We start from the raw sequence: 15,901 nt of genomic DNA, 5'->3' as shown, positions 1-15,901 counted from the left end.
TAGCTAAGCTAGAGAAGAAAAAAAATGATACAATTTGCATTTCATAACCTACTAGCATTACCTTTTATATAAATAATTGCATTTCACTTACAAAATTATGCTATTAATGTAAATATAAATGTTCAGAATGATATTTGTAATATTTATGGCAACAATCTAGTATGTTATGCAACTGCATCGATGTGGAGGCAATGAATTTAAAAATGAGCTGCGTTAACGAAAAACCAACATAGTGCGTTTGCGACCAGCATGGATCCGCGCAGACTGATCATAATCCATGCTGTTCGCTATCAGTTTCTCTACTTGTTATAGGGTTGGTGAGCGAACAGCAAAGATCCTGATCAGACTTCGCGGATGCGCAGGCTGGTCTGGATCCATGCTGGTCGCAAACCCATTATGTTGGTTTTGTCGTGACGCGGCTCAAATGTGTACAGGTCAATAAAAGATGCCTGTAAGTCTCGTAATTGCATAGAAATTGGGGAAAAAACTTCACAAAGACAAGCTTTACATTGACAAAGATGCTAGATGCTTTCACTTGCACAGACCGATATCGATAGTCCAACTCATACGATATTTAAGCAATTCTAGTTTTTGTTGTCTAATGATTATCTTAAGATAATACTTGTGTGTTTGAATATACAATGTAGATGAAAATTATGACTTAGATATTTGTACATACTTTGATACTTTTATTGATGAACATAGCTTAAATAATGATAACAATGATACGTAAGTTTAATCAATCATGTTTATTTAATTTTACAGGAGAAACAGGTTCAGGTAAGTTGAAATTATTGTAATATAGTCAAACCTTCTGACAAGGGTATTTTATGTGAACAGTTTAAAGAAAATTGAAGCATAGATAATATCTTTGTGATATCAAAGATTGTTTTTCTAAGAAATGTATCATTCACAAGTGAAATCTAATATAACAGGCACTTTTACTGTATTTTGTGTGTTTGTGTTGAATCACAAAGACACATTTCCGTTCCTTCGTGTATATTAATTTTAGCATTTTATTATTGTTACATTTTCGCATTTTGAATTGTCACATTTTTGCATTAAAATATTATTTAATTTTACTTTTGTCGCATTGTTGTATTTTCGCGGCCCGGATGTACTACCACGTGATAACATCGTGTTAATATTTGAGCCGCGTCACGACAAAACTAACATAGTGCGTTTGCGACCAGCATCGATCCAGACCAGCCTGCGCATCCGCGCAGTCTGATCAGGATCCATACTGTTCGCTTACAAACCTTATTACAAGTAGAGAAACTAATAGCGAACAGCATGGATCCTGATCAGACTGCGCGGATGTGCAGGCTGGTCTGGATTCATGCTGGTCGCAAACGCACTATGTTGGTTTTGTCGTGACACGGCTCATTTATGTTTTCAGATGAACCAACTGGACCGCTATTAAGAGGTAATGAAAGTCTTGTAAATGTGTATGTTATAAAGCTGAAACAGATAATAATTCACACTAAAATAATTCCGATCTATTGGACTGTTTTTCAACTAGAGTTGTAGATTGGCTGTGCCATCGAGACTGGGTTTGGGAGTGTCTTGATCAAGCATAATTATTATGTGCATATAGTCTTAATACTGTACAGCGCAATTGAATATTTAATACATTTTTTGCGCTATATAAATGTCTTGTATTTGTATTTAGACCCTTCCTTTGTATTTTATCCTACGCAAAGTCCATCATAATTTATTCTCGACAATTTGATATTGAACAGCTTACACTTAAAAATGTGTCATCTTTGTGGTAATTTGTATTGATCTTATCATTTACACATCTTGATACTGATTTGTTCGACGAACCATACATGCATCCTGTACTGCTTCAATCCTAAAATTTCAGTTCAACTTTAAATAATTTGGTTGTGGCTATGTTTGTAAGCATGCTTGCGTGTGTGTTGATGTGCGTGTGTGTTTGCGTGTGGGCATGTGTGTATGCAAGGCTTAATGAGTGAGGGTTCATCCACCCTTTTAGGCACTGAGAGTACGGACCCTTTGGTTGTGGCTCTACATTTTATTTGACTTAATATTAACGTTTACATTCTATTGTTTGCTAATACTTTTTTGTTTGAGATTTTGATTTCCCAAAGTAAAATATTGGATTGACCTGTGTTTTGCACTGCTCAAAGATTTTGCTGAACCTATTGGTAACTAAATACTCACCATTATGTTTTTCTTTTTCCAGCGGGACCCCTACCACCAGGTAAAATATATGTCGTTAAACCATTAAAAACAAATTATAAGCCTGACTATTCACTCATGTGTTTAAAGAAAGATGTTGTTATGCGATAAAGCAAAATTATAGAATATTTTGATGGTAATTATGTTGCTTTAAAGATTTGTAAAAGTAACCCAACAAGGTTTAACAAAGTGAATTTGTTTATTAAGGTATTAATTTAATCAAATTTGTTTTATACTTTGAATATAAACAGTTGTAATACATTTACAGCCGGGCAATCCATATTTTCAGACAAAGGTCCATTCGAATATCATATTTCATTATTTTCACGTGAACGCCCTTGTTGATGACAATTGACTTTTATTCAAATCTAACCAAGTCAATTAAACATATGCAGAAATATTGTGCGTTAAAATTTCGTCAAAGAGATATCTATTTGATAAAAAAATATCGTGGTCAGTCATCTTTACATGACGCAACGAACAAATCATTTTAATTAAAGCATGTAAAAACGACTTGCGATATTCTGTATACTCCTTGCACGAAATTTATTCTAAAATATGATAGAAATATACACATTGTAGTTTGATGGTGCATTGAACACTCTTAGAACTTTTTAAAATCCTTAGGGACAAGACAATTATTACTAATATAATCTGGAAATGATTTCCGCTTCAAGAAATCAAGGATTTTGTTTATAGCTGAAGTAGTTTATCTTTTTACGTTCACATGAAAAATCGATGATTTGGAAATATTTTAACTAAATATTCTTCACATATGGAAATGTCCAATTATATCTGTTGTGAATCTTCATTCAAAATAAATGTTGCATGTATTTTGAAAACGTTTGTTAATTAAGAAGTAAATGGTTGCATTCATAGCTGAATTAGGTTAATTATTTTGTGTATGATATAAGGCTGTTGACTGTTCATTTATATACTTATTTCATAAAAATCTTTTAATTTGCAATTAATTTTCAATTTCAGCCAAAACAGAGACAGAAGAAGAAAGTGGTATGTGAAAGTTATCTATATTTTAGCTGATATCTTGAGAGTATATTGTCAGGTCAGCTTGATATAAGAAATATTTGTGATCCTATTTTAATGACCCATTCACTCTTATTGAAAGGGCTTTATGGCTATGATTTACATTTTTTTATACAGATCATAAAACGATTTTGATCTGTTTAAATCGGAATCATATTCACCGGCTAAAGTCCAGATTTGTAACTTTAGTCAATAATTGAATTAAGTACAGAAGTATAGATATATAAGAATAATTAGCTCCTAGCAATTAAAGGCAAATATATGGAAGCAGTTTAAAAAATGCCGGAATTTGTCTGATAGCACTTGATGGAAGAAAAGGATATTTTCACATATCTATATTTACTCTTATATAGTTAGCATGAACAAGAACCTGTCTTATAATCATAAATGAAATACATGGTTAGAAGAAATGTATTTAATAATTTGTTCTAAAACGTCGGTTTAAAGGGACTCCACTAGTTAGTTTTGTCATGACGGGACTAAAAATATTTTTGAGACTTTTGTACCATTTTAAATAGGTAATAATAATAATAATAATCAATGTCTTTTTATTTTTCAGGACCAGCAATACCAATGTTGAGAAGTAAGTCTAATATTGCTAGTATTGTCATGGCAACTGTTCGTCAAAAGTGTCTATATAGAGGATATTGAATGAGTGTAAGTTCAATACTGAATTTATTGCACGAGTTGAATAAAATCATATTATGCGAGCCTCTGGCGACAATAATATTATTTTTATCAACGAGTGCAATAAATTCATTAATGAACTGACACTAATTTAATATGCTAGTGATCACATACCCAAAATAAAGACCGTTTAAAGTGAAATAAGAGCCATTTTTCATTGACGCGTCTATAGTATAACGCTAACATTTAGCGCGCCTTAACACTATGTTTGTACAACGCTAATGACGTCACGTCAAAATATATGCACGGCCGTGCAATACCATATTTACGGAGTCGCAAAATCGGCACGGGTGTGTGATAAAAACCCTTTTATAAACGTGTGTTTATTTTGAATTGAAGTCTTCTTTTTTCATTCATCACCTAATTTTCTGTTCGGCTTTTCTAACATGATATACAACATGACCAGATTGAACATCTGAACAGTCTGACAAGGATCTTAATGTGGGTATTGAAATTGCGAATTAAGTTAAAAAATACGAAATAAACACAGGTGAAGAAAAATCCTTTATCGTACTTCTCTTTTGTAAAAAATGATCTTTTCCTGTAAGTCCTATACGATATAATATCGGTGTACAAAATAAGATGTATTGGGAAATTACACAATTGTTTTCCGCTCATATTCTTTCATTGGTTATTGCAAATATGTACGTAAATTCATTTGTTTTCAGCTCTGCCAAAACCTTCATCAGGTATTTTTTCTATTTGTAGTAACTCTTTAATAAAAAATATTGAGAATTGAGTTGTGTCTGTTTATATAAGGCAATAGTTTTCTACTCGTTTTTGTTGTTGTTGCTAGTTGTAGTGGTAATGCTGCTGCTGCTGTATTTAATGTTGTTATATGTTTTTTTGTTACAAACGATTTATACAGTTTTCTGTTATTGTAAATTGAAGTTAATTACCAAAGGTTTTTTTTTTTTTTTTTTTTTTTTTTTTTGTTGGTTTGGGTTTTACGTCACATCGACACAGTATAGGTCATATCACGACGTTCCAGCTTTACTGGTGGAGGAACACCTCAGGTGCCCTTCCGTGCATTATTTCAGGCACGAACGGGCACCTGAGTAGAACCACCGACGTTCCGTTAGCTATTTGGATAGCTTCCTTGACATAAAAGAATCCATAGTCCCTGTCGGCATTCGAACCCACAGAGATGAGGGGCAAGTGGTTTGAAGTAAACGACCTTAACCACTTGGCCACGGACGCCCCACCAAAGGTTTAAAAACGGTCTGATGAATCTTAAAACAATGTTGGTCAAACAGCATTTCTCTGTTTAATACATCGTTAAGAGGAAAAGCTTCAACCGATTTCCTTGAAGGTAAATGGACAATCGAATTTGATGTATCTCTTTTTGTTTTCTTTATAAAGACACGTCAAATCAAGAAGAGACAGGGAATGATGGAATTAATGTAATGTCAATATTGGACGTTTAAGCGAACTTTTGTTCTTAGTTTTACTCGTAGTCCTAGTCAATTTTCATAAAACGAAGCAAGTATTTAGTAAATAATATAAGTACAGACCGGTACAGACAGGAATATCTAGCATGATTCAATTTTAAAGTGTAATTGTAACTAGATCTATTTTAGTTTTGTAATTTTTGTTTCTTTTTTATAAAAGGCACTTCGGATACAGGAAATGCGGGTAGTGTAGACAAAGAAGGTATGTTAAAAGCATTGGACAGTTAAGCATGTGTTGTACTTTTATATTATATATACCTCATGCGATTATTATATTATTATTTATAAGATGACAAAGGATAGCGCAATTGGTTTCCTAATATCTTACTATTTATAGCATTAAGTGACGACACAGAGGTCAAAGAGGTCACATCACAACATTACCAAATGACACATACGGTCACACTAGGTGCCTGATTGTAGTTAATAGATGTTCAATGTTTAAGATGTCAATCTTGGATAGTGATTTGTTCGGTATAAAAATATCACACCCCACGGGTAAAGAAAACTTTAACTTTATATCAATCTAAATACAATGTAGTAATTGATACTTTATATCTAAATGGAATTAGTTTAATTTTGTATTTTTTGTTTCTTTTTAAAGGCGAATCAAGTCAAGGAGAGATTGGCAACACAGACAGTGCTGGTAATTTTAATGTCCTTGATTATCTTAGCACAAATGTTGTTCTTTAAATACCAGGTTTATTGAAGTAAGATCATAATAATGGAGAGCCTTTTTTAAAGTGACATTATGCCCATCCAAATGATATATAATGAGTGAAAAAAAAAACCATAATGCCTTTTAATTCAATAATTTAAATACTCACATAAATGATAAGTAAATCACGGGAATTTCCGTAAATATCAATTGAATTAACCTGTAGCGTTCATTTTTATAAAAAGAGGGAAGTCTTTTTATATTATAGGAAGATTTATATAATTCGTTCATTTTCTTATATCAAATATTGGTCAATCATCATTATAACAGTCAAACTTTTGAAATATATAGTTAAATCGGCTAAACATGACAATGAAAAAATGATCATAATGTCACTTTAAGTTATCGTGTTTGTTTGTTGTTTTGTTTTTTTTAACCAGAATTTTAGATTCACTGCAAATTATTTCTCAAAACAGAAAAATCTTCCCATACAAAAGTGATTTAAATGTATTCGACAGTGATTATTTTGTGCACGTATTGTGTGGTTGTAAATCTGTCAATCAGGAATTGTAATGCACAAATATTTTTAATTATTAATCTTTCAAATAGTAATTATAATGCACACATATATTTTGTATGTGTAAATCTTTTAGCTGAGCAACACCCAGATCTTAGTAAGTTATTGTAATATATATTCAAAATGCACTCTTATATTTTAAAGTTTCGAATGTTCCTTTTTCAAGGAATGCATTATAATTTGTATGATGATATACTAGACAAACATTCTAACTCACTCAATCTAGGAAATTTCCAATACAAAATTATTTGCCAAAGTCAATAAATATATTTTTCTTTACCAACTTGCACGTAAATTTCGTGAATGTGCTCAAGGATACGTTACATTTTATTGACAGAAATGCAGTGGATTAGAAAACATGTTGTGGAATAAAATGTTGTTTTTTTTTGTATGAATTGAATTGTTATCAAAATATTTATTGAAATTTAAGTGGGTTGAAGTTATGCAAAGTATATCTTTGTACGTTTTTTTATAAAATATAAATCGTTTTATTTAACAAACATTATACTTTTTAGTGCCACTTGAAAAATCGTCAAGGACACTCTTGGGTGGTAAGTTTCATATCAATATTCATTTTGTATTTTCGACACGAAAAAAAAAATACGAATAAAAAACAACAACAAAAAAACAGTAATTATTAAATGTAAATTATATAGATAATATTTTCTATAAATGCATTTTGTCTCGAAACAAGTAAATAAACTACGCGTGTAATCACGTCATTTTCGTAACATTTGATAATCAGTTTCAATAATGGCAGTTTTTGTGATCAGATTCAATATTGATTGTTGAATATTTGTATCGAAGCTAAAAGGATAATAATTTTAACTTCGATACAAAATATACAGAAAAATATAAACATGTTCAAATGCATTCGCTTTGTTGTTTTTTTTAGATATTAGAGTTATTATTTAATTGTTCAAGTCCCATCTGTTATTGCATTCCTCCCTATTGTGCTTTACTCCAAGAGTTTACAAGTACATGTATCTAATATCGATATTTTATTATTTCCCTTTTGTCAAAATTTCAAACATCCGAATAGCATGATATCAAAATATTTCCTGTAAATTGGATTGCTTATTTCAGGATCTGACGCATCAAGTATGGTCGGCAATACTGACGCTGACACCGGAGAGGGTACACAAACGGAAGAGGGTGAGCAGAATTCAGATAAACTTTATTTTGGCAATACTAAATTCAAACGAGCTCCCTATTTCGAGTTTTGTTATGGTCGTTTGTATACATAACTTCAATTGTAAAATCATGTTTCATAGTTCCTTGCGGAAATGGAGACAACTAGTACTGGCAAATTGCTTGACAGACTGCACAGGAATGGTACGGTGGTTGAGCTGTGCTCTGGTAAATTCAATGTGACTTACTATCGTGATCCGGAGTGAAAACTGCCAACCACCACCATATGTATTACAAGTGTACTTGACACTCTAAAATGTATATTGTGTAAATGTGTTATACTTTTAAGCGACATTGTAAAATAAGATTTTTTTTCTATTTGAATTATAATTGAAAGCTTAGACTGACAATAAATACAAACAAGTTTTCATTACATTATTTGTTCTCTTAGAACATTTTAATTGTATTAATGTATGAAAACCATTTAAAAGTAGTGAAGCTTTTTCTTTTAATCTGTTACAGCTGGTGCAAAAGATGTCAGTAATTTTGAAAACATGGGTAAGTATTTACATATTTCTTTTTTTGGACAAAGGTTCTCCGAACATATTCTTATAACTGATGCTTCAGTATTATTGCATGACACATTTTTACTGTCTTTCAATTGTTTTTTATCGTTGCTTCTCAGAAGTGCACTGTTGAAGTTCTCTGTTTGATTCTTCAAGTGTGCATTTATTGCTGCTTAATTCTGGTATAATTTCATTTTCATTTTATGCTTTATTTCTTCCATTTCAAGAATGCTCTTTAGCTGCTTTTTTAATTTTAATAAAGAAAAGAGGAACAAAGTACTTTTTGCATTATTATTATCCTTTTGCTGCTTACTTTTATTTGTCTTTCATGTCATTTTGTTTTCAAAGAAACCCGTTCACACTTTTACTTAACTCTTACATCGATCATAAGACAGAGATATGTGGGGAAAAGAGAAGTGACAGCATTTGCCACTTGTAAATAAAGGACATTTAAGTTATCTCAAAATCATTTGAATCATTTATCCTAGTAAACGACAGTTTCTAACAGATGTGTGCATATTTTTCTTCATTATGCTTTAAATCAATTTTACTGCATAACAACAGATTATAAATGAAGGACCGTCGGTCTAAAAGTGGATTGGTCTACAATTGGCACATTTAATAAAAGTACTCCTATTTCAAATAATTTTTATAAAAACAATGCAAATGTATCATGATCATATAAAATATTTCGTGGAGCAAATATATTGAAAAACTTTCGGTTTTCTCTGGGATATTTAATGAACATTTATACTATAAATAATAATATTTTAATGATATGAAAAAGTATGTAAATAGGTTATGTCCCACTATTAAAATTATTTCACGGTTAACTTTCACATACGATACTTAATACTATCAATATCATCATTCATGATATAACAGACCTTACATTATGGATCAAGTCACATTGAAAATAAATCTTATCATGTCACGAAAGATCATTGGTGAAACAATGTCAGTGGCTGTAAGTGATTTAGGTCTCAGTCTTTCAATACAGGGAATGTGAGTTCGAGCTGTCCTTGAATCACTAAAATTTCACCATATGACACTAGTACTGGCATCGAGGTTAAAACAGTGTTTTTTTCTAATAGCTGTCCCAAATCTCAGTTCTAAGGTCAACAAATGTTTTGCCGGTTTCTGAGCAATCAAATAACTGAAATCTGAGTTTGAGCTTAGAACATTTTTGTATGACCTCGTACCCTGGTTGTTTCCGTAAAGTGGGTCAAGAGTTGCCCAGTTAGACTTTCTTCAAAAATAAGCAAGCAAGTGTGAACGGGTGTCTTATAGCAAACATTCTACACATTTTTTTATTTTTATTTTTGTTGTTGCTTTCAATGTCAATGTAAATCATTGTTTTCGTACAGACAGGAGTCAATTCCTGAGAGGTTTAAGAAAGCCGCCACCACCACTACCGTCTACAACAGTAACTATCTGCATAATTTTCTATTCTTTTTTCTAATCAACTGGTTAATAAAGGGAACTTAATCTATTTTATGATATGTATGACACATTTCTACGGAAAAATGGCACTCATTGTCATTGCCAAAAATGGCACAGAGTTGTTCTGACATATTGTTACCAGGCTTATGTTGGAAATTATTTAAGACGATGTCTTTATGTAGTATAACAATTTTTCAGATACAACACTTCACTAGATAGCAAAATATTGATAATATGCAAAAATTAAATAGTTATTATGTAAATGAATAGATGAGCTAGATTGCATAAGGGGCTTAAATGTAAAGTTAAGTCAATATCCTATAGTTAAAAAGATAGTTAAATGTAGATGGCATGTTTATAAAGAGTAAGTTTAGAAAGTATGCTTAAAATGATAGGTAAGTCTGGGTTCCATGCTTAAATACATAGTTAAGTCTAGATGCCGTATTTAAATGTAACTTCATACTAAAATAGATCAACAGTTTAAACAGATTGTATATAATTAATTTTAGATGTCATGAATGCATAAAAGGTCGTTAAGTCTAGATGACATGTTTAAAGATGTACTTAAATCTAGATTTTATATGCTTAGATAACTAAGTGAAGTTGTCTTATTTAAGGATAGTTATGTCTATGGCATCTTATTAGACAGTTAAGTCAGAGGATAAATGAAAAGTGAATGCTTGATGTTGGGGAAATATAGTTATTTTAATAAAGCTGCCCTAGATACAGAAATGTAGTGCTTGATTTAGGCCTTTAAGATATCATTTTGTTGTTATAGGATAATGAACGGTTCGAGTTCAAACAAACAGTCATATTATTGTGAAGGCTTTAGATATTCCGGAGTGATTTATTACAAAGCATTTGAACGATAAACCGTGTATCATTATACATAAACGCAAGAAAATTAATATCTATTTCCATTCTTATATGCTCATAAAATATAGCATTGATCTGCCGATTATAGCTTTTCTTTACCCTGTTTAATTAAAGGCTATATTGTTAATAACATATGTATTTCTCATGAAATAATGTGTTTATCATTATTATTATCATTGAGAGTGGAAGTCATTTTCCTGACGTCATTTGGTTTACTGTCGTTAAATTTGATAGTTAATATGACGCGTAAGCATTATTTTTTGTGCCATGCATATATTGTGTCATAATGTACTCGACCGTCCAATTTCTTTCATAGGGGAGTAATGAAAATTAAAACATAAGATGATAACTAAAATGTTTCTTTATAACATATTTAGTATAAATTTGGTTTCTTTACGTCATTTATAAATGCAAAAATATTTGCAATTATTTCGTCAGTTTACATCCCTGTCTTAACGTTAGATTTTACTTTAAAGGAGGAGAAGAAAGAGGAGCAAACTGAGAAATAAAAGGCATTCCACCACTATTGTAGGTAAGTACTTGACTTAAAAATTAATTAATATATACCTTATTTGGGATATCAAACAAAATGTCTTATATGCTTTATTCTTTCATACTTGTAATGTTTGTTTGTTTGTTTTGTTTTTGTTTTTGGTTTTTTTTTTCATTTAAATAAATGTACATTGATCATCGCCAATAGAACTCATGTGTGCATGTTTCTAAATTATGATATTCGCCATTGCCATGTATGAATGATGGATTTTGTTTAAGCTGAGGCTGTGGGGCGTTGATGGTAGCTTGTACTTTCTACTGTATTTAGTCTCAGTCAAACAGAACCTGCTGCATTTTCTATTGTTTTATGAAGTCTGTTTTTTTTCTCAACTTTCTTATCTTATCTTTCTCTTGTTTCACTAGATCAAAGTCTCCAATTCCATAATAAACATTTTTTCTTTCTCTTTATTTACTAGATCAAAATCTCTAATTACGTAATAAACGTTTTTTTAATCATGGAAAGATGGTTCCGGCCCTTTTTTATTTACTTTCTTCACTCATTGTTTAGTTTCCAGTCACATCAACATATCAAATATCAGATTAGCAATTGCCTACAGTATCTTTATTTGTGAAGGAAACCCTCAGATACCATAAACTATTTCAGGAGCCTCTGATTCTTCTTTTAAGTTTGCTTGATGGCTTCCTCAAATGAAGGTTCCAATATTTTTGTAGCGGTATAAGAATCAACGGATATGATGGTGATTCTATTGGATTTTAACAAGGTGGTAAAAGGGCTTGCACCTTGAATGATACCACTTCAAAATAGAGAAAGTGGAAATATTTTTAAACGCCGAACAAAGCAAAAATGACAATTAATTGATGTAGATTCAGTTTGTTCGCGCATGTTCATGATCGGTTGGGTTCAATACAAGCTGCCGTCCACACCCCTAGCAACGGTTTATTTAAAATTAAACATTTAACCATATAAACGGTAACTAACCTACATGTTTAAATTAAAAAAGATGCCCACATATATAATATGAAAACATTAAAGTATTTTAGATGAAAATTATATGACATGTGTTTAGGAAAATTTAAGATATTTTTTGTGTGTTTCTTTTTTAGTCTATCAACGTTTAGTTTTGGAGATTTTGTGTTTGTGTATGGAGAATAACAGACAAACCTAGCCATCGTGTTTTTTCTGAGGAAACATATGTATCAAGATTACATTTTGTACAAAATCATATATCTTTAACACTGATTTATCACTAATTACCCAGGAATGCTATATATTAAAGATGTAATGTGTTTGGAAATGGAAACATTTGGAATTTTGACATCATATAATTTTGTAATTGGTTTTATCAGTCATTTTTCTACTTCAAATTTGAATGCTTTTAAACGTTTACAAATCACTCGCATGAATAAGGATTGGAGTTACTTGTATCATATGTTCTCAATATGTTTTATAAGTCGTAAAAGGGTATTTAGAAATAGTGTAAACCTATTCGCACGTTTTGTTAATGAATAAAAATAAAATACAACATAACGAAACTGCATATTATGTAAGTGCTACAGGAAATGTTTTATTTTAAATTAATACTAAGCATACTTTATAAATAATTAATTAACCAACGAGTTTGAAAATTGAAGCTCGTATGTTTCTGAATTAAATTTTTAACTTTGATATTAAATTAAAATGGTGGTTTAGTAATCCAAGAATAAATTTAATCAAAGTTGAAATGACAGTTATTGTGGCTACAAAGAAATATTGTGAATGTCTTGATTACATTTCAACGAAATTTTTATCAAAATTGAAAATATGACATTGCGTAGTTTGTCGTGTTATCAGTACTTTTCAAGGTCTCTGTAGTTTAAGATTATAGTGTATAATAGGGTATTAATTTGTTTTTTATTTTTGTCTTAGTGATCACAATGTATTCATTTCTCATCATGTAACGCCATTGTCTAAGCATATAAATCGTTTGTTTTTTGCCATTTAATATTGCCACTTATTTTTGGTTTAGGGCTTTTTTACATTGAAAATTCAGGTAATTTAAATTTTATTCCGTTGGTGAATTTTATTGAAATATTATAATGCGTCATGTAATGAGTGGAAATGGTACGATTCAGTTAATTTAAATCTTCTTTAATTACAATTGTTACTGTTTCTTATTCTTTATACATATTTTTGTTCAGAACATATCTAAGTGTAAAGTATATTTTGTTATGTCACCCGAAGAAACTTGGATACATTTTCCTTAGAACCTTTCTTTAAAATAGTTTTTGTTTCTTTAAGGTATATTAGTAAAGCTTCATTCATAGTATTAAAAAATCATCGAAGTGTTCAACCGTTGCATCTTAAACGTTATGTTGTCTTGTGTTATCCTACATTTGGATTTTAGTGACTTTGTAATAATTTGTGTTATGGAACGAATCACGTGTAAATGATCACATGATTAGTGAATAACCCACTAGTAGGAATATCCATATATATAGGAACGGATGTTTGTTAAAATTAAATCAAAGAATGAGTTGTTTTGGACAAAATGGTTCGCTTTTTGGTGTATAAGTCCAAACAGTAATGACCAGTTCAGATAAAATTTCAGCATATCTTGAAAAGGTCATTTTAATGCCATTTAAGCTTCAAACATGCTTTTTTTTCAAAAGCTTTTTTGGTGCCTTTTTAAGTTTCCAATAAGTTATTCATTGACCATATAACTGAAACAGCGTTCGCTTGTTTTGCATTTTTGTAATTTATACATTTACAGCGAATTAGTTTTTTGTCTTATTCATTTCTGAGGCATATTGTGGCTTCAACTCAGTAAACCTGCTAAACCTGGAACAGATATAGAGTCAGGTGAAACTGCAATTTAGTGCTGCTTGACCAGACTTTATACTAATGGAAAAATCTTTGTATTTTGTTTCTGAAATCCTTTAAAATTGAAAAATCAAAACAGGGCAAGTCATTAACAAACGAGATGTTATATCAACATAATATTGATTTGTTTATTTTTTTTATAACAAAGTGGGTTTTATACTTATAATTTTTGACCAAATGTGCTGGATGTGAGTGTGTGTAAACGGTTTGTTTTTAATGGTTGAAATTCTTCTTTGTCAACAAACATAAAATTTAACTTTTTTATTACTTTTTTACTTGTTTTATAAAACGATCAATTTTTCAAGTAAAACGATTTACAAAATAAGCTTTCAACGCATGACGGTTCTTTAGGCAGAAGCTTGTTTCGTGATGCAGTTGTATATATTTGAGTCGTTGCATGGGGTTGGATAGAAAACCGCATGCTGTTTTCAATGTGTATGCCAATACAAAACAGAAAACTCACAAATCAGTCACTTCAAAAGTGTGTGTGAAAAATTCTTTTCACGGTGTTTTTAATTAATTCCTGAAGGCTTATAACAAATGAAAGAGTACGATATTCTAAATTGTATGTTAATAGAATATCTTTTTTTATAAATTAATCATTGAGCAGGTGCAGTAAGAATAAATATATATCTATTACAGTATAAATCAGTTATATGGGTTATAAATTAATTGTGAATGTGGAAGAAAATTGTTATGACTTTCACAATTTCTAACAAATAACATTATGTTTACATAAACGATTGCAAAAATAATTTGAGAATTTATCTTGAATGAATAGTCATGTAATTCTTTTAATGATTGAAGCAGTTTAAAATCGATTGATATGTTTTGTTGTATAACATTTTATATTAATATCTTTTATCAAATATATATATATTTAGACAATCCCTTTGCTGCAAAATATACGAATTAAAAGCAGGTGCAAATGTTGAATTGGTATCAGTTATTTTGTTTTGTTATTCCGTTGTTGATTTATATATTGTAATAAAATGTTGTAGAAAAAAAGACTGTTTTAGTTTTTCTTATTTCAATTCTAAAAATGTATAAGAGGTTTGAAGCCTATACTAAACGAAATAAAATGTACATTACAACCATAAGGTAATAAAAATGACCACAGTTTTAGATGAGTAAAAATCAAGTTTTTCATGATATGGTTTTATGACATCTTTAGTGACAAATAAGTGCACACTAATTAAATTACTTAACGACATGTTTAACAAAACACTGCTGCTGAAAATAAAACACAACCCTTATAATTTTTTATAATTGTTTATTTTTTTTCTGATATAACAAGCTATTAATCACATTTTATACTTCATCTGCACATAAAACACGCTCAAACTTCTTTATGATAGAAAAAAGTATTGGGAAAATATGTTATTTGAGTGTTTGTCTACATTTTGCTGCTCATGACACACACCGAAGTGAATCGACTGCCCTTCTACTTTAAGTATAGAGAGTGGACCGGTAATTAGAGATACAGTGCTGTTTCCCGACCGTTTTAGCTTATGAACGGCTACAAAGTTCATTTTCTTCCATAATCCCTTTGGTTTTTGGCATTAATATTAACTGATTTATCTGAAGATAAAATATTTTACTGTTAGGAAAGCTTAATTTCGCTTTTATTATATGATATGTCTTTATACAACGTTATGCATTGCACTGGATATAACGACAAGGTTATTTGTGCAAAAATAATTTTTTAAACTTGCTTACACAACATTTAATTATTGACAAATGCTTTTTCCAAATTTGTTAAGAAATAGCAATGTCAATGTTTTACTTCTTTCATGACAAGAATAAAAGGCTTTGACTCTGTCAATCGTATATATTTTTTATCTATCCGCAGATGTGAAATTACAGTCAATGAAATAGAATGCTCACAGG

General features: G+C 30.5%; 1 long non-coding RNA gene across 1 annotated transcript; it reads left to right on the top strand.

Moving 5' to 3' along the window:
- The first annotated feature begins 5,980 nt into the window (after positions 1-5,980).
- Positions 5,981-15,006, top strand: LOC132721981 (uncharacterized). The gene is made up of 7 exons (XR_009624551.1): positions 5,981-6,033; positions 7,138-7,173; positions 7,709-7,777; positions 8,276-8,311; positions 9,687-9,745; positions 11,115-11,170; positions 12,256-15,006. It is a non-coding gene; the product is annotated as an uncharacterized LOC132721981 (long non-coding RNA).
- The last annotated feature ends 895 nt before the right edge of the window (positions 15,007-15,901 follow it).

This window comes from Ruditapes philippinarum, unplaced genomic scaffold (assembly GCF_026571515.1).
Source record: "Ruditapes philippinarum isolate M1 unplaced genomic scaffold, ASM2657151v2 ctg1879_1_1_1_1, whole genome shotgun sequence".
Classification (NCBI taxonomy): Eukaryota; Metazoa; Mollusca; class Bivalvia; order Venerida; family Veneridae; genus Ruditapes; species Ruditapes philippinarum.
This window is presented reverse-complemented; position numbering and strand designations above follow the sequence as displayed.